Raw genomic sequence first — 18,860 nt, 5'->3', positions numbered from 1 at the left:
ACTGAGGCATTCAGAGATTTTTTTAAAAAAAAGCCACACAAGACACATATTGAGCATGACTTTCTCGACAAGGTTACTGCAGTCAGATTCCATTTTATGTAGAAACCGAATGAAGTTTGTATTCTTTCTCTCTGTAGTTATTCCCACATTGGATACTTGGTCAACAAGCAGCTGGTCGTTAGGTATAATCTACTCAATGGGGTTTTCAGCATTTCATACTGCAGAGTAAAATGGTTTTGTATGGAGAAGAATGAGCTTGTTTTGATTTTATATCAAACAAAAAGAAACATAAGCTGAAAGAGATTTGAAGTATTTGAATAGCCATGTTCAACTGGTAATGGTTCTTCAAGGTCTTTGAGAAGTTTTGAGAATTTGTTTTGTGAGTATGATGTTTTAGTCTTTAAATGATGGAGAGAAGTTTGAAATTCTAAGTGGTCATCTTACTACATATGTTTGGTCTGGGCTGCTTTTGCTGGAGGCTCCAGATGCTGGTGAAACACTGAGACATTAGAAGTTCTAGAACAGACTGTGTGACATCCTTATCCATGAGTGTGTTAGGTGTGGGAAAAGTAGGAACCGTCCATTATGATAGTAGGAACCTGTTTGCTTCGGAGTTGATTTTGTCTATTGCAATTATTTAATTCTTCAGTTTTCCTGCCTTAAATACATGTGCAAAGTTTTTTTTGGTTACATCTCCTATTACTAATGGTATTGCAGAATTAATGAATGAGGTAGTACAAAATGAGGCAATTTAGTCTGTCTAATTGGGCTCCTTTTAAAGGCTTTTTAATCAATTCTATATCCCTACTGTTTCCCCATATCCCAGCAAATGTTGCCCTTCATTTATCTAGTTCTTCTAGGAATGTTGCCACAAAGTTTTCTAATCGAATTATTTTTTCCCAGTGTTGTCAGTGACCAGAGGCTGCAGCATTGAAATGACTTTTAAAATCTAGAACAAATACCTCAATATCACAAGCCTCTGGTCAGCAACTTTACTGCCAGTGGAATCAAGGCAATTCAGTTCATGTTTTTGACCAACACAAACCAATTAACTCCTTAACAACTTGTAGTAAGGAGAATAGTCCACAGCTTATAACACAATTGGTCCCGAATATAGACATCATCCTGCACCTTCATTCAGGACTTCACATCATTCCTAAAATGTTGACAGAGAATTGGCTTTAATGCCCTAGTGTTTCACAGAAGCAAACTATGTCCTACTTCTATTCTTTCATCCAATTATTCAATTTGGTTTTACGATACCTTTAACAGCTAGTCCCAATATTTCTTCAACACTTCAAACTGTTGGGAGGTTTAACTTTTATGTGATGGTCTGGGGCTGTCTTTGGCAAATAGTGTAGTATGGGTGACTTCAAATTAGCCACCTGTTCTGCCTAATTTTCCCTTCCATTGTCTTCTAGATCATGCGGATTAAAATCACTCAACCAAATTGCTGCATTGTGTATTTCTTTTTTACATTTTTTTATTTTTTTCACATTTCAGTGATCTTGGCAATATAGAAATGTAGAATTATAAGCAGATCTGTATGAAGTGATGAACTGCTATACTCTAGCATGAAGATGCATGAACTCCAATCAAAGCAGTTAAGTGTTAAATACATAAGATTCCGGCTTCATGACAGTGGCATTTGTTCCTGTGCTTGTGAATTACAAGATGCTGTTGGACAAGCAGAATACTGGAACAGACTTGCATTCGTAATTACCATCATTTTATTCCACAATCTTTCATGCAAAGGGCAAAGTAGTAATTTATATGCTACACTGGTTGAAAATACAGTTGCAGGATATTTTGTTAATATTTTTCATTGTTAAGGCAGTCTGGTGATTAGGGTCTTGAATTTTGATTCCATTTTTACTACACGATTCAGATTCCATATTACACCTGGTAGAGTATAAAATCACTGATGCTCAGCTGGAGTTCATGGCCCCAAATACTGGAGCAAAAAAGAGCCCCTGGGGAAATGATCCCATTTAAAATATATGTAGAGAGAGAATAGGGTGCATGAAATGTGCAGAAGGACTTAAAAAAACAGTTATTGTTATCACTGGGTTATCATAACCATGAAGCTCAAGGCAGCAACTGAAGTGTGTAAAACTTGCAGACTCTTGCTAAGATTGATTGATTGAGCATATCATATTGCATGTAACTGATCCTAGCTCGCTCACATGAGACAGAACATTATTATTTGTTTCACCTGAACAAAACAAAGGAAACTGGATACTTAGCAGTACTTTTGTGTGATATGACATGTACTGAATTTAAATTAAAGAAATATAGGATCCTTAGCTAAAGAAATATATCTTTATTTCTCAGTTTGGTCCACATCTAATTTAAGTCCACAGTAACAAGGTTAAATGCCTTGGTAAATTATTGCACTACAGCAAAAAATGACTGCACTGTAGGACTGCTCTGTGGGACTTCCTTCACAATATGGATTTCAGAACACATTGATTTCTAAAGCATACACAATAATGACAGGCAGTAAATGCTAACCTTTCCAGCAATGCCCACATCCTGTGCATGAACTAAAGAAAAAGGCAGTGCCATCTATTCAGAGCAGAGTGATGTGTCTAAGCTAAAGAACAATGGGGGTTACCAAAGTTGTAGATGTACATTGAACTCTCCTGAGCGAATGGAAGACCTGAATTTTGAAAAGAGAAAGAAATTACAAAAGTTACTCATTGAAGACAGCAGAGAAGCACTAATGAACATATTGTATATTGGTTGCCTGAGTGACTGAAAAGGTAAAAAAAATACATTAAACATTAATATTTCAACTTTTATTTCCATATGGCCAACAGACAAATTAACTTATTATAAGCTGTACAATAAAAATTTGAAGGAACTCAGCAGGGCAAGCGGTATTTATGGAGGGAAATGAACAGTAGACATTTTGGGTCAAGACTCTTCATCTGAGCTAAACAATAGAGGACATATCCTACATAAAGAGGTGGAGGGAGGTGGCAAGGCAGGAGGTGGAAAGTGATCAGTGGATGCAGATGAGGGGGTTGATGGAAGGTGAGGAATGAGGGTGTAGAATAACAGAAGCTTTGAGGTGAAAGGTGGAAATGACAGTTAAAGAAATTTGATTCTAGACAATCTGCAGTTTTCAAGTTGGTTTATTATGGAACCTAAATTTTAAAAAATTGTAGCATTTATGAATAATAATCTAACTAATTAGTTCTCTGAAACCTGGTTTTCTATCTTTCACCACTATTAAAATTTCTGAAATTTATGAAGATTGCAGAACTCTAATTTGTAACTTCATGATTCAATAATTAAACAAACTTCTAGAATTGTTATTATGGCAACTGCATGTATTGGAGCAACAGCAAAATATTTTGCCTGCAACTTTCCGAGAAAATATTCTCATCTCCTGTTTGTCATCATGTGAATTCACATGATTGGTATTTTCCAAAACATTATCCAGGGTTTGGTGTTTCAGTTGCTATGAGCAATGCAAAATATACTTGCTGCCGCCTGACTAGTTTTCTAACCAATAAGCAGTAGTCAGAAAAGCCTTAAAATGGAAAATAAGTTCAAAGGACAATTATAAATTGTGAGTATTCATCTTGGTTAATAACATTGTAAAAGTATAGTCTGAATCAGGTTTAATATCACTGACACAAGTCTTGAAATTTGTTTTGCGGCAGCAGTACAGTGCAATAAATAAAATACTATAAATTACAATTTGGTATATATAATTAAGTAGTGCAATTACCGAGCAAATATAATGGGGTAGTGTTCATAGGTTTGGATCATTGTCCTCTGAGCAATCTGATGGTGAGGGGGAAAAAGCTGTTCCTAAAATGTTCAGTGTTTGTCCTTGGGCTCCTGTACCTCATCCCGGATGCTAGCAAAGAGAAGAGAGCACATCCTGGGTGATGGTGGCTTTTAATGATAGATGTCATGCTTTTGAGGCATTACTTTCTGAAGATGTTCTTGGGGGGGGAGCTAGTGCCCATGAAGGAGCTGCCTGAGTTTGCAACTCTCTGCAGTTTATTCTGATCCTGTGCAGTGGCTCCTCTACACCAGATGGTGGTAGTGGTATGTCTGTAGAAATTTGCTGGTGTCCTTCTCAAGCTTCTGATGAAATTTAGCCATTGATGTGCCTTCTTTGTAATTGCATCAATATGTTGGGCCTTCTTCAGAGATGTTGATATCCAGGAGCTTGGAACTGCTCATCCTTTTCACTGCTAATCTGTTAGATGCTGGTGTTTTAAATTTGAGTTTCTTTCAGAAGTCAAGAAAGACAAAACATGTTGCTTCACAATTTCTTTTTTATTAAAGTGCAAAGTAAATTTATTATCTATGTACATTTATATACATTTTCTTGTGGGCATCCTTGGTAAATCTAAGAAACATAGAATCAGTGAAAGATTGCAGCCAACAGGACAGACAAACAACCAATGTACAAAAGACTATGAACTGTGCAAATATAAAAGGAATAAGGGAAGTAATAATAATAAAAACAATAAATATTGAGAACATGAGATGAAGAATACTAGAAAGTGAATCCATAGGTTGTGGGAACAGTTCAGTGATGGCATGGATGAGGTTGAGTGAAGTTATTCCCACTGGTTCTGGAGCTGATGGTTGAGGGCTAATAACTGTTCCTCAATCTGGTGGTGTGTGTACTGAGGCTCCTGTACCACCTTCCTGATGGAAGAACTGGGTGAAGGGAGTCCTAGATGATCGATGCTGCTTTCCTGCAACAGCGCTCCTTGCAGATGTAGTCAAGTGTGGGGTGGGCTTTATCCGTGATGGACTAGGCTGTATCCACTACTTGTTATAGGATTCTCTGTTCAAGATATCGGTGTTTCCGTATGAGGCTGTGAATATACTGGCCAACCCACATCAATAGAAGTTTATTAAAGCTTTAGAAGTCATGCTGAATCTTTGCAAACTTCAAGGTATGCATTATGAAAGTGTTAACAGAACAAGAAAAGTTTGAAATAGATAGTAGCAGGAGCAGAGGCTAGTAGCAGAAGGGAGAGACAAAGAAAAAATAGATTAAATGGACTGCCTTTTGATCAGCTATTTTACAATCCATAGAGATGGAAAAAATCCATTCAAATTCGCAGATAAGAGTTGAGCAATGAGGTACCCCATTCAAATGTGGCTCCAAGAGTAACTTCCAGAGCTTTCCAGAATCATGTAAATGTAACAACTAGGGGACACACTGAACAACTGCATATACATACTGTGACCACTAGGAAGCATACTAAGCAGTTATTTGTAAATAATTATACAAAATACAAGCAGACAATTGTTAAGAGGCAATGAAAATAACAATTAAACAGACAGATCCCTTGATGAAGGCTGGTTTATGTTTCCTTGATTTCCCCTTCCTGAAGTTCACAATCAATTACTTACTGTCTTACTGACATTTAGTGTAAGGTTGTTGTTGCGATACCACTCAACCAGATGATCTAGTTCACTCCTGTACACCACCTCATCACCATCTGAGACTGACAACAGTTGTTACTGGCAGATTTATTGATGGCATTTGAGCTATTCCTAGCCACACAGTCATAGATGTAAAGAGAGTAATGGACTATGCAGGCATCCTTGAGTTGTGCCAATGTTGAGTGTTGGGGAGGAGGAGATGTTATTTCTGATCTTGACTGACTGTGGTCTCCTGATGAGGAAGTCAAAGATTCAGTTACAGAGGGAGGTACAAAGGCCCGGGTCCTTGCTTAGGCAGGTTAATACTGACCATGACCAATCTCTCAAAAGTACTTCATCACAGTAGGTGTGAATGCAACTGGGTGACAGCCATTGAGAAGTTCACCCTACTCTTCTTGGGAATTGGTATGATTGTCATCCTTCTGAAGCATTTGGGAACCTCAGACTGCAGCAGTGAGATTGAAAATGTCCTTGAATAATCAGTTGCCACAGGTGTTCAGTGTCCTACCATCAAGGCCTGATGGCTTGTGAGGGTTCTCCCTCTTGAAAGATGTTCTGCAATTGGACTCTGAGACAGAGGTCACAGGACTGTGAGATGCTGCATGGATTTGTGCAGGTGTAGTTTTATTCTTCCTTTCAAATCATGTATTAAAAAGAAAGAAAAAAGGTGTGGAGTACTTCAGGGAGTGAAGCATCACAGCCATTTATGATGATAGGTTTCACCTTGTAGAAAGTAATGGCTTGAAAATGTTGCTGTGCACCAGTTTTGAACGCCTACAGATCTAGTTCTCAGACTACGAATCTCCAGTTTCATGTACTGATTATTGATGGTGTTAGAGAGGATCTGGCCAAAACTATATTGATTGGGTGCTTGTGGGTAAAGCAATAAGTCGAGTGGGAATCTTTTGAACACCATAAGACCATGAAACAGAAGCAGAATTAAGCCATTCAGCCCATCAAGTCAATTCTGCCATTCCATCATGGCTGATCCCTGATCCCACTCAACCCCAAATACTTGCCTCCTTGTCATACCCTTTGATGCCCTGACTGATCAGGAAACTATCAACTTCTGCCTTAAATATACCCACAGACTTGGGCTCCACATTCCACAGATTTGTTACACTCTGGCTAAAAAAAAATCCTCCTTACCTCTGTTCTAAAAGATCTCCCCTCAGTTCTGAGGCTGTGCCTTTTAGTTTTAGATACCCCCACCATAGGAAACCTCCTCTCCATTTCTGCCCTATCTAGTCCTTTCAACATTTGGTTGGTTTCAATGAGAGCACCCCACATTCTTCCAAATGCCAGTGAGTACAGGCCCAAAAATGCCAAATGCTCCTTATATGTTAACTCCTTTACTCCAGGAATCATCCTCATGAACCTCCTCTGGACTATCTCCAAGACAACACATCCTTTCTAAGATATGGGGCCCAAAACTGTTGACAATCCTCCAACTGCTGCCCGACTGGGGTCTTATAAAGCCTCGTAAAACCTTATAAAGAGTTCAGGAACAATATGTTCCAATAAAAATGAAAGACTAATATGGCAAGATTAGGCAAATTTGGATGACAAATTGATCAGGAAACAACAAGTAAGCCTAAGGTGCATCAACTAAATCATGTGAATCTCTTGAGGAATATAATGTTTGTAGGAGAGTACTTAAGAAGGACATTAGGAGGATAAAATGAGATAATGAAATATTCTTGGTAAGAATAGGGAGAATCCTATATTGTTCTGTAAGTAAATTAGAAGCAAGAGAGTGGCAGGGAAAGACTGCATCCCCTTGAGGAACAAAGGGGTAAACTATATGTGGAACCAGGGGATGTGGGCAAGATGTTGAATGAATACTACTCATCTGTATTTAATAAGGAGGAAATGGAGGATAGTGAGCTCAGATGGACAATATGGTAGTCTGGAGCATGTCAGTTAGAGAGGTAGAGGTGCGAGATGTCTTGGAGCATGCAAGAGTGGATAATTAGAATTGGGTTTATTATCACTGATATACGCTATATCATGAAATTTGTTGTTCTGCAGCAGCACTACAACGCAACACAAAAAAACCTAGAATAAATAATAAACATGAAAATAAATAGTGCAAAAAGTCAGCAAAATAGTGATGTAATGTTCGAGTTCATAGGCCATTCTGAAACCTGATGGTGGGGGAGAAAAAGCCAATATAATTGCCATAATCAGCTCTAAAAGAAGTTAAGTGGGGAAATAATAGAACTGAAACAAATACAAGAGAAAATCTGCAGATGTTGGAAATCCGAGCAACGCACACACAATGCTGGAGGAACTCAGCAGGCCAGGCAGCATCTATGGAAAAGAGTACAGTCGACGTTTCGGGCTGAGACCCTTCATCAGGACTGGAGGAAAAGAAGATGAGGAGTCAGAGCTGGAAGATGTGGGGAGGGGAGGGAGAAACACAAGGTGTTAGGTGAAACTAGGAGGGGGAGGGTTGTAGTAAGGAGCTGGGAAGTTGATTGGTTAAAGAGATACGGGGCTGAAGAAGGGGGATCTAATAGAAGAGGATGGTGAAGGGTGGGGGTGGGTATTACCAGAAGTTCGACAAATTGTTTATATCTTCAGGTTGGGTAGACTCCAACCTGAGTGTGACATCATTGCAACAGTACAGGAAGCCATGGATGGACATGTCGGATTGGGAATGAAAAGTGGAATTAAGTGGGTGGCCATTGGGAGATCCTGTGGTTTCTGGCAGATGGAGCATAGCTGCTCATCTTAGTGTCTCATAATCTACGTAGGATCTCACTGACATACAAGAGGCCACACAGGGAGCATCAGATACAATAGATGACTCCAACAAACTCACAAATGAAAAGTTGCCTCACCTGGAAGGACTATTTAGGACCTGAATAGTAGTGTGGGAGGAGGTGTAGGGGCATGTGTAGCATTTGTTCTGCTTGCAAGGATAAGTACCAAGAGGGAGATCAGTGGGGAGGGATGAATGGACAAAGGAATTGCATAGGGAGTGATCCCTGTAGTAAGCAGGAGTGGTGGGGGTGGAGGGGGTGAGGGAAAGATGTGCTTGATGGTGGGATCCCACTAGGATGGCAGAAACTATGGAGAATTATGTACTAGACATGAGGCTAGTGGGGTGGTAAGTGAGGACAAGAGGAACCACATCCCTGGTGGGGTGGTGGGAAGGGGATGCATGCAGACGTGCAGACTGGAAGAGATGTGATTGAGGGCAGCAATGATGGTGAAAGAAGGAAAGCTCCTTTCCTTGAAGCAGATTCCCTTCTTCATTCTGGAATGAAAACCCTCATCCTGAGAGCAGATGAGGTGGAGGAATTGAGAGAAGGGGATTGTACTTTTACAAGTAACAGGGTGGGAAGAGTTATAGTCTAGAGAGCTGCAGAGTCAATGGGTTTGTAATAGACATCAGTGGATAAGCTTTCTCCAGAGATAGAGACGGGGAGATTGAGAATGGGGTTGGGAGGTGTCAGAAATGCACCAGCTAAATTTAAGGGTAGGGTGGAAGTTGGAGGCAAAGTTGAAGTCAATAAGCTCGGCACGGATGCAGGAAGCAGCACCAATCCAGTCAGCGATGAAGCGTAGGAAAAGTCAGGTACAGACACTAGTATAGGCCTGGAACATTGTCTATTTACGTAGCCGACAAAAAGGCAGGCATAGCTGGGACCCATGTGAGTACCCATAGCTACACCTATTGTTTGAAGGAAGTGGGAAGAGTCAAAGGAGAAATCATTGAGAGTGAGGACCAGTTTTGCCAAATGGAGGAGAGTGCTGGTGGAGGGAAACTGGTCTGGTGCCTAAAAGAAATGGAAAGGTAGGAAGGTACTGAACTGGGAGGGGGGAGTAAAAGTGGATCAAGGTATGCAGATATGAGTTCATGGGGCAGGAGCAAGCTGAAACAATGGGTCTACCTGGACAGGTAGGTTTGTGGATCTTGGGTAGGAGGTAGAAATGGGAGCTGCGGAGTGAGAGAACTGGTGTTGGTGGCAGTGGATGGGAGAACCCCAGAGCTAATAAGGTCAGTGATTGTGAGAGACAATGGCCTGGTACTTCTTAGTGGGGATCCTCTTTGAGGGGTAAATAAGAGGAGGTGTCTGATAGTTGTCGCTGGGCCTCAGCAAGGTAGAGGTCAGTCCACCAGACCACTGATGGTGAGGTTAGGATTGGTGTGGAGAGCAGTGTGTTCAGAAGGAGTGAGGTTGGAATTGGAGAGAGGGGTGCTGAAGTCGAGACGATTGATGTCCCATCAACAGTTGGCAATGAAATGATCCAGAGCGGGGTGTCCAAGAAGAGGAGGAGCATTGAAGACGGGAGAAAGGGTCATTTGTGTGGGGTGGAGATTCCTTTGTTGACATTGATCCCAAATGCTACATGCATTTGTTAGAAATTGTAGAAGAATTGTATAAGAACATTGAAATGACAGCTTTCCTGAAACAATAAGTGATTAATATTTGTCACAGTGATCCTCATAAGACAGCAGAAGTCAAAAACATAGCTTGCCCAGGACAGTGTAATGATCTGTTGAAGGAATTTTAGATTATTTACCCTGAATTTTTTTGGTGGGGGGTGGGGGATTGTTGCTTGCTGCTGCTTACACATGGGGAGGGATTTGGGGGGGCGGATTTTGGGGTTGTCATGTTAACTGTCGTTCATTCTTTGGGGCACTTTGTTTTCATGGATGTTTACGAAGAAAAGGCATTTCAGGATGTATATTGTATACATTTCTCTGACATTAAGTTTGACCTTTGAACCTATGAACCTTTGAATGGTTGAATCAGAATGAACTGAAAAGGCTTTAAGACCTTTTTAGTCATTTATACAGATCACAGTACGCTTTTAGCTTGATTCTGTACATTCCCGGTGCATTTTTTTTTTGGATCTGTCAACCATGATTCACTTTTGTCCCAGGTCCTATCTAAATTAAAAATCTCTCCTAATCCTCCATGTCATAGAAAGAAAACAATGTAACTACTGTATGTCTGAGAAAGTTGTGGGGGTTAGGGAGTGATTGTCTGCTCTATATTAGCCATGAACAAGTTTTAGTGCAGATCACAGGAGAGTTTCAATGCTCAGGGTGGAATACTCACATTTTTGTCATCAACTATCAGAATAAAGTACTCCCATATCAGGTATGACACGAGCTGATGAAAAGTAATGCTCCCTTCCTGCACTCCTGGCAAATAAGCACTGACCTTCAACCCCCTAAGAGTTCCCTTCCTGCACTAATGTGACATTCATATCTTCTGACCCCAGCTGTTCCGTATCATTTCTGAGTGCAGTTGTCAATTTTTTTCTGAACAGAGTTGTTAAATATTTTCCAGTTATGCAATGATTGACATTGTTGTTTTGCAAGTAACTGGATCCAGACTGGCAATAATTTTATTAAATCACTTGTAAAAGAACTGACACACCCTGAAGAATGTTATGTGGGTGAAGCAGCGTGTACTAATTAATGGAGTTGATTGGCTGTCATTATTATTAGCTGAGTGTTGGCCTAGTTGCTGATATTCGCAGAATCATTCTTGTCATTAGAAACGACTGGTGAGGCAGTCTGATGGGGGGCTGACACTTTCTTTCCCACATACTTAGTACTGGTGATAAAGGCAAATTTCTTGCTCAGCATTTCCAAAGCACAGAAAGACAACAGTCAGTTCACATGTCTGGCTTTTTGAAATAATTAAACAAATAGTTTCATTCTTCTGATCTTTTCCTGCATTCCTGTGATTTTTTTTTCTTTTTGAAACTACAGTAACTACACTAACTTCCCTTTCAAACATGCCATTGAATCAACTTCTACCAGCCCTTCAGGCTGTGCATTCCAGATCATAACAGTTCACAGCAAAAGAAAACCCTCTTTCTACCAGAGCCCTTTTGCTAATTTCCTTAACTTTGCATCCTGTTTTTGTTCAGCTTCCCAATAATGCCATAATTTACAAAGCACTTCATCATGTCTCTCAAAATTGTCCCATGCCCCTTCATATGTGACAAAGTGCATTCATTGCCAAGTGTAATCACTTGTGGTGACAGGATCCCACATGCACCAATACGACAAATGACGGATTGACCTGTACGTTTTGCACCATTGATTGAGGGAAGAATGTTTTCAAAGCCATGAGGGCAACTCACTCTAGCCGTCAGGATGATGTTTGTCTTTGATGTTATGTTCAGCAGACAATGAAAGCATTTAAGTATTACAAATGATACTCTTTCAATTTCACTGTAGATCATATTGAAGCTCAAAAGTATTTTCCCCAGTTGTATCTAAAGCTTTCAAATGTTCTGCTTATATTATGTACCAACTTCTGATAAAAGACGGAAATCTAATTAGTGAGGCTTTCCACCATCCTGTTTACATTCAGGCTGGACAATGGTGATAGATAAGAGCCCAGTCCTCCTTTATTGGCTTCAGGCCACATTCCAGTTCTGCTCGCAGATCGGAATATAAGAGAAATGGCGTGGACCTGAAACAGCCCGAGAGGTTTTGTACACAATGTGTTTGTGGGTGTGAGGCTCTTTGTAATCTGTGATAAAACATTCATAAGGATGGAAGGAGCACCACTAAATCCTCCACCCCTTTCATCTGCTTCTCAATTGCTGTGTTGCTCTTGGCAACCTGCAATAAATGTTGACACTGTTCACTCCAGATGTTCAAAACCACCCTTTGAGACAAAGCATCACAAAACCAAAATTCCTTTCTCACTAAAGTAGCAAATTACCCCAAGTTACCACAGCAGAGGCCTTGTTGTAAGAGAAGTGTGAATTTCTTGTTTTAGAAAATTTGAGCCCCCCCCCCCCCCAATCAGTCTGGGTCAACCATGAATGTTGTGTCCCAGCTGTCTGTGATATGCAGGTCAGGGCAGTATGATATGGAGAGCAAGTTGTTGCCATGTGGCAGGCTCCCCCCTCCATGCAGCTGAGTCAAAAGGAATAGCAGAGAACAGTACAGTTTGGCATCAACAGCTTCGCAGCAGTTGTCAGTCAGCGTTGAACTCAGTGTAGGACTGCCCTAAGGTCTCCCGCTCTGGATTTTTCCTTTGAGTTTACTCTCAAAGCCTGCCCCATGAGTGGGTGTAACCACAAGGCAGCAGAAGGTTGAGATAACAATTTACCTTCTAGGTGAGCTGCCAATTATGGCTGACAAGCCCCATCTGCTCAAAGTGACTGGTTTTGAGATGCCAGTAACCCATCTTTCCTCCTTCCCATGTCAGCAGAAACAGTTGAACTGGGTTTAGTAGTTAAGCTACATGTGAAAGCCACAAAGTGTATTTAGTCACTGGAGGCTATTTGAGATGCACGCCATTGAGAGCATTTAATAGGTAGTGGGAGCTTATCCTCAGTACCACCCCTGGCTATAACTACCTTGTAGGGGCACCAGGGGGAGGTGGTAGACAGCTGAGGAGAAGAGGTAAGAGGCTAGTGTGGGGAATAGAAGAAGAGGGATGGGGCAGGGGAAAAAATATGAGAAAGAGCAATCAATGTTCAGGCCATCAGGTTGAAGGCTGCCTAGATGGAATATGAGATTTTGCTCCTCCCAACTGAAAATGACCTTATCGTGGCACAAGAGGAGGCCGTGGACTGACATGTCAGAATGGGAATGGGGTTAGGAATTAAAATGGTTGCCCACTGAGAAATTCTGATTTTCTTGTGGATGGAGCGGAGGTGCTCAACAAAGCAGTTGGTTCTCACTAACATGGAGGAGGCTGCATCAGGAGCACAAGATGCAGTAGATGACCTGAATGGATTTGCAGCTGGAGTGTTGCCTCACCTGGAATGACTGTTTAGGGTCCTGAACGGAGGTGAGAGGAAGTGAATGGGCAGATGTAGCATTTTTCTCACATGTATGGATTTGAGTCAGGAGGGAGATTAGTGGGGAGGGCAAATGGACAAGGGAAATATGGAGGGAGCAGATGCTATGGAGAATGGTGGAGGGGGGTTGGTGGTAGACATCTGTTTGTTGAAGTTGTGGTGAATGATGAGTTGGATGTGGACGCTCATGGCATGGTAGAGCAGGACAAGGAGAATTCTATCCCTGTTGAGGTGGTGGGTAGATAGGTGAGTTCAGGTATCCGGAAAATGGAGAAGATGTAGATGACGACAGTATCAATGGTGGAGGAAGGGAAACCCCATTCTTTGAGGAAGGAAGAGATCTTTGATGTACATTCATTCCTCCCCACTAATCTTCGGGGCATGTATCTCTGCAAGTGACAGAAATCACCTGCCCTGTCACCTCCCCTCTCACCTCCATCAGGCCGCAAACAATCATTTAAGGTGAGGTAACACTTGTGAATCTGTTCAGGTTGTCTACTGTATCTGGTGCTCCTGGTGCAGCTTCCTCAATTGGGAGAATGCTTTGTCGTTCACCTTTACTCCATCTGAAAATAGCAGGATTTCCCGGAGATAAACCATTTTAATTCCTATCCCCATTCTCATTCCAATATGTTGGTCCATGGCCCCTTCTTCTGTCGTGATGAGGCCACTCTCAGCCCGTTCTTGCCCCTGATGACTTCTCACTCACCTATCACCAGCCCCTGTGCCCCTTTCCTTTTCAGTACTTATGAAGGGTCTATGCCTGAAATATCAACTTGTTTTACTCATTTCTACAGATGCTGCCTGACCTGCTGACTTCCTCCAGCATTTTGGAAATGCGGTATTGGGGTCAAACACAATGCCAGAATTGTGACTGATTAGACTGTGTTTCAGAGACCAGGCAGAGCTGGGATGGGGATGCTCTGGGAAGTAGAGATAAAACTGTCAGTTTCCCCAATTACTCTGTAAAACATGAACTATAATTTGCTTCTCTAATGCAAAAGTAGTGTAGTTAAGATAGCTGTGAGAAGCAGTATGTTTGCAAAATATATCAGTGGATAGCCATATTGACTATAGTCTTCCCACACATTCACTTGTGAAAATGTTGTATATGTGGCCATTTACACAACAATATCATTAATAAAAACACTGGAGCTGCATTAACAGGGTTCCTTACTAACTAAAACCGAACTGAACACATATATACAGATCACTACGCGTCCAGTAGTGCATGCTCAGTAACGTGTTACTACGACATAAAATAGTCACATATTATACAGTAGGCTATATGGTACACTATCCCTTCTCTCAGGTCCTTTGTCTCTGCCACATCTATTCTCAGGATGAGGCTTTCCATTCTAGAACATATCTGATGTTTTTCGGGGGAAAAAAAAGGACCGGGTTTCCCTTCCACTGTCATCAATGTACCCCTCACCTGCGTCATCCCATTCTCTCGCCTAACCTCTCAGATAGGGTTTTCCTTGTTCTTACCAACTACCCCAAGAGCCTCTATATCCAGCATCTCATTCTTCATAACTTCCACCATCTCCAGTGGGATCCTACCACAAAGAACATCTTTCCCTTCTAACCCCCACCCCCTACATCCACCTTTTACAGGGGTCGCTCTCCATGTGACTCCTCATTGATCTCCCTTCAGGCACTTATCCTTGCAAGCGTGACAACTTGCCGCCACGTCTTTCTCACCACCGTTCACCAACCAAAGACAACATTTCACCTTCGAGTCTGTCACGTCATCCATTGTATCTGGTACTGCTGATGTGGATTGCTCTACATTAGAGAGATTGAATATAGATGGAAGAGGTGCTTTGTCAACCATCTTTACTCCGTACATCACAAAAAGCAGGATCTCCCAGTGGCTATCCATTTCAGTTTGACCTCCCATTCCCATTCTGACATGTCTGTCCATGGCTGCCTCTACTGCCAGAATGAGGCCAAACTCGTGGGAGAAAGAACAGTTCATATTGTATCTGGTTTGCCTCCAGTCTAATGGAATGAATGTTGATTTCTCTGATTTCTGGTCATTTCTCCCTTCACCCTCCTTCTCACATTTTCCATTCACCATTCTGGTTACCATTTTGACCCATCTCTTCACCTGCACACCACCTTGCTCTGGTTACCCTCTTCCTTCCCTTTCTTTCATGGCTCACTGTCCTCTCCCATTAGATTCCTTCTCTTTCTGTCATTTACCTCTTCCATCTACAGTATCACTTCACAGCTTTTCTCGTCACACCCCCACCCACCCACTCACCTGCCTTCCCTCTCTCTATTCTCACCTATCACCTGCCAATTTGGACTCCTTTCCCTCCTCCCACCTATAACTTCTTATTGTGGCTTCTGGCCCTTCCTTTTCAGTCCTGATGAATGGTCTTGGCTGAAATGTTGACAGATTACCTATTTGTAGCTACCCGGTGAACAAACAAATCTTGAGATTGTATAATTTTTACATGCTTTGATAATAAATGCACCAAGAAACTTTGATTAGTTCTCCCATAGATGCTGTCTGTATTTCCCTAACTAAAAGCTTGATTTATTTCTGAAATGTGTAATCCTGCAAAACCTAAGGGATGGTAGATTAAGGCTAGGATTAAAAAGTTTAAAAAAAAATAAACCTATTACCAGTTTGAAAGTTGCCACTTTCATGTGTATGATGAAATAGTTAATGAAGTTTATAACATGCTAACCCACACATTCAACCTTGTAGAAAATTGTGCACTAAAATGGTGCTACACAGTCCCCATGCCAGTTAATCTGGTGGAATTGAAATATGAAAAGTAGCCTCATTGCCCTCATCTCTCATGGAATGTTCTGGAGTTATGTGAACATAGCAGACAAACAAGATTTTGTCTTCAGTTCTGTAAATGTAAATAAGTTCAGGAAGCTTACGAACAGCCTTCCTTTTAGTAAATTGTAAGCAATAAACTGAATTTAAAAGCACAGGCTGCTTTGCACACAAGGAGATTGCATATGAAAGATCCAAATGTTAAAGACAATAGTTTTGTATTAATTGGCTTGCATCAAACCATGCAACGTGGCCAAATAATCAGCACCATTGTGACTTGAGTGAAAGCTGGCAGACCAGACAGATGTTGTCACTTAATATATCAAACGCACACAGGAAAAGGTTTTCAATAGTTTTGTGTACACAAGTGTACTCAGAGACAGCCCTGACAACTTTAATTTTGGTGTCTGTGATTTCTGCCCCAAGAAGCTTTTAGACTATCTGTGTGAATTACTTTGTGACAAAGATGTCTGAAAATTCAGAGGTGTCTGTCATTGTAGATTTTTAATACATAGGAAGCATTGTCAACCCCAAATATTGAAGGAAACAATATTATTTTTTATTATATCAGCTGCTGTTATCTGTGATTAAGGGTATAAAAATGAGATGTACCTTTGGGTTTGTGAGCCTCTACTGAGAATTTCTTCCAGAGAATGCCTACTTGTTGTGATGAACAGACTTCTAAATCAGAGCTGACTTTGAGTCTCAGCATTTGGGGGCTTGTCTTAGATATGCTCAGGCCCCACTGTGTGGCCAGCAATCTCAGCTGTCTAAGGGGTGTGTACTTTCAAGAGTAACACTCATGGAATACAACAAGCAACATGAGTTCAGCTGCACATAAGTGGAATCTGTGGTTTTAAGTATGTACCGTACTGTGCAAAAGTCTTGGAGAGATCCCTCTCCCCTCCCCTCCCCTCCCCTCCCCAATAATACACAGTACTGTTCAAAAGTCTTTGGCACCCTAGCTGTATATTTATGCCAATGGCTGATGCACTGTAGTATACCATTTAATTTTTATTCATCCTTTATATTTTGCTTAGTATGGGAATTATTGTGGAGATATTTGAGGGAGAAGTTATACCCAGATATATCAGTTGGGATGGCACCTGTTAAATCAGACAATGTCATTTCAAGAATCCTGACCATTCAGGCCAGCGCTTGATGCTGATTACTAGCATTCAGAACCCCTCCATCCCCAGGGAGAAGCAAAGCATTTTCACTGAGCTGCCCTTACTTAAAGCTGTTTGTGAGAATTCAGAATTTTGGTGCAAGGTTGAGTAAGTGATTGAAATTTACCTGATGCACCAAAAGGATATACATTTGTTGGTTAAAGCAAAATGCCCAAAGCATATTCAGGTTGGTATGGCCCAGAGAGTGGAATGGTACATGGGAATTCCAGTAATGAAAAGAGATATTGCTGCTTTAAGGGGGAAGTGAGACAGCGACTGGGGTGATGTGAGAGTAAGTGGGGAGTGATAAAGATCAGTGGTTCAGAGAGCAGATGAACCTGCCATAAATTATGCAGAGCATAAATATTGAACATATGAGGAGTAATCAGGGTTAGACAATTCAGTCTTCATGAAAATGCCTGAGCTCAGACCACTAAGAAGTTTCAGATTTGAGGATAGCAGTAGGATCAGCCTACCCAGTGACCGTGTCATGGGCTGGTGAGATAGACAAGAAGAGGGGGAAGACGTTGCAAATTGGCTGTAGTGGATGTAGCTGCTGCAAAGTCACAGAGAACTAACTTTGTGTGCCAACAAGTGGGGCACCTAGGAATTGCTAGAATAAAAGTAGAAGTTTAAAGGAGATGATTTGTTACTGCTCTGATTTCTCAGCCATGGTTGTAGATGGTGTCCTAAAAAAAGGGTAGAAGGTGTGAGAATCACTTGCCAAAATGGGCAGAAACCACAGTAACACTCTCTCTGTCCCCAATATGACTGCTGACCAGATCATTGAGCTGGTGAGGGCAGCATTTGGCTCAAATACAAGGGTACACAAGGGTTTTATTAGGGGGTTGGCAATGTGAAATGATGGTGGGTACAGGATCATCTGTATCAATAGCTGATTTACCCCTGCCCATGACTGGAGAGGTGATTTACATTACCAATGCAGGGGGTGAAGCAATGAGGGCAGAGAGAAGTGAGCCTCATTCCAGCAGATCTGGTGCAATAGAAATATAATGCTTTTATGTAGCCTAATTGCCCTCATTGGCAGGCCTTTTGCATAGTTTAGCACATAAATAGCACTTTTTTTAGTTCCACTGGAGGAAGGTGGGATGGGGTGGAAAATGAACAAAAAGGGAAAAAACACAATTTCACCTGAAGTATTAAATGTATCAAGCCACTCAGAATGAACCTTTAGCCAATGAATTTCAAAAGGACAGGCAAATAGGACTCATCCACATGGATGTCTTAGCATGGTTGAATTGGGATGAATGACCTGCTTTTGTGCTGTATAACATTTTGGCTTTGACCCAACAAGTTGGGTTGCATCTGTGAGAAGAGGAACGGGGTAACATTTCATGTCAGAAACAATTCATCGGAGCAATATTCTCCTCCCTCAAAGGCTTCCTGACCAGCAGGATATTTCTAGCATTTCTGTTTGTACTTTATAATATTGAGCCAAGCATTTCTAAAGCTAGTGTCATAAAGTCATAAAGCTACGCAGCACCGATATAGGCCATGTTAAACAAGGTACCCACCCATTTGCTTAAAATTTGGCCCAGATCCCTCTAAGCCTTGCACCTCCATATACTTACCCACGGGCTTCTTAGATAAGTTGGTAATAAAAGATCTTAAGGTTAAAAAGTAAGTACATCCTGTTGGTTTTA

General features: G+C 41.3%; 1 long non-coding RNA gene across 1 annotated transcript in view; it reads left to right on the top strand.

Annotated features, from left to right (window-relative positions):
• LOC140733455 (uncharacterized) overlaps positions 1-18,860 on the top strand; it is a 271,387-nt gene that overhangs the window by 188,897 nt on the left and 63,630 nt on the right. The gene's annotated exons all lie outside the window — the stretch shown is intronic.

This window comes from Hemitrygon akajei, chromosome 9, assembly GCF_048418815.1.
Source record: "Hemitrygon akajei chromosome 9, sHemAka1.3, whole genome shotgun sequence".
Lineage (NCBI taxonomy): Eukaryota > Metazoa > Chordata > Chondrichthyes > Myliobatiformes > Dasyatidae > Hemitrygon > Hemitrygon akajei.
The sequence above is the reverse complement of the archived record's forward strand: the minus strand, read 5'-3'. Positions and strand labels throughout refer to the sequence as shown.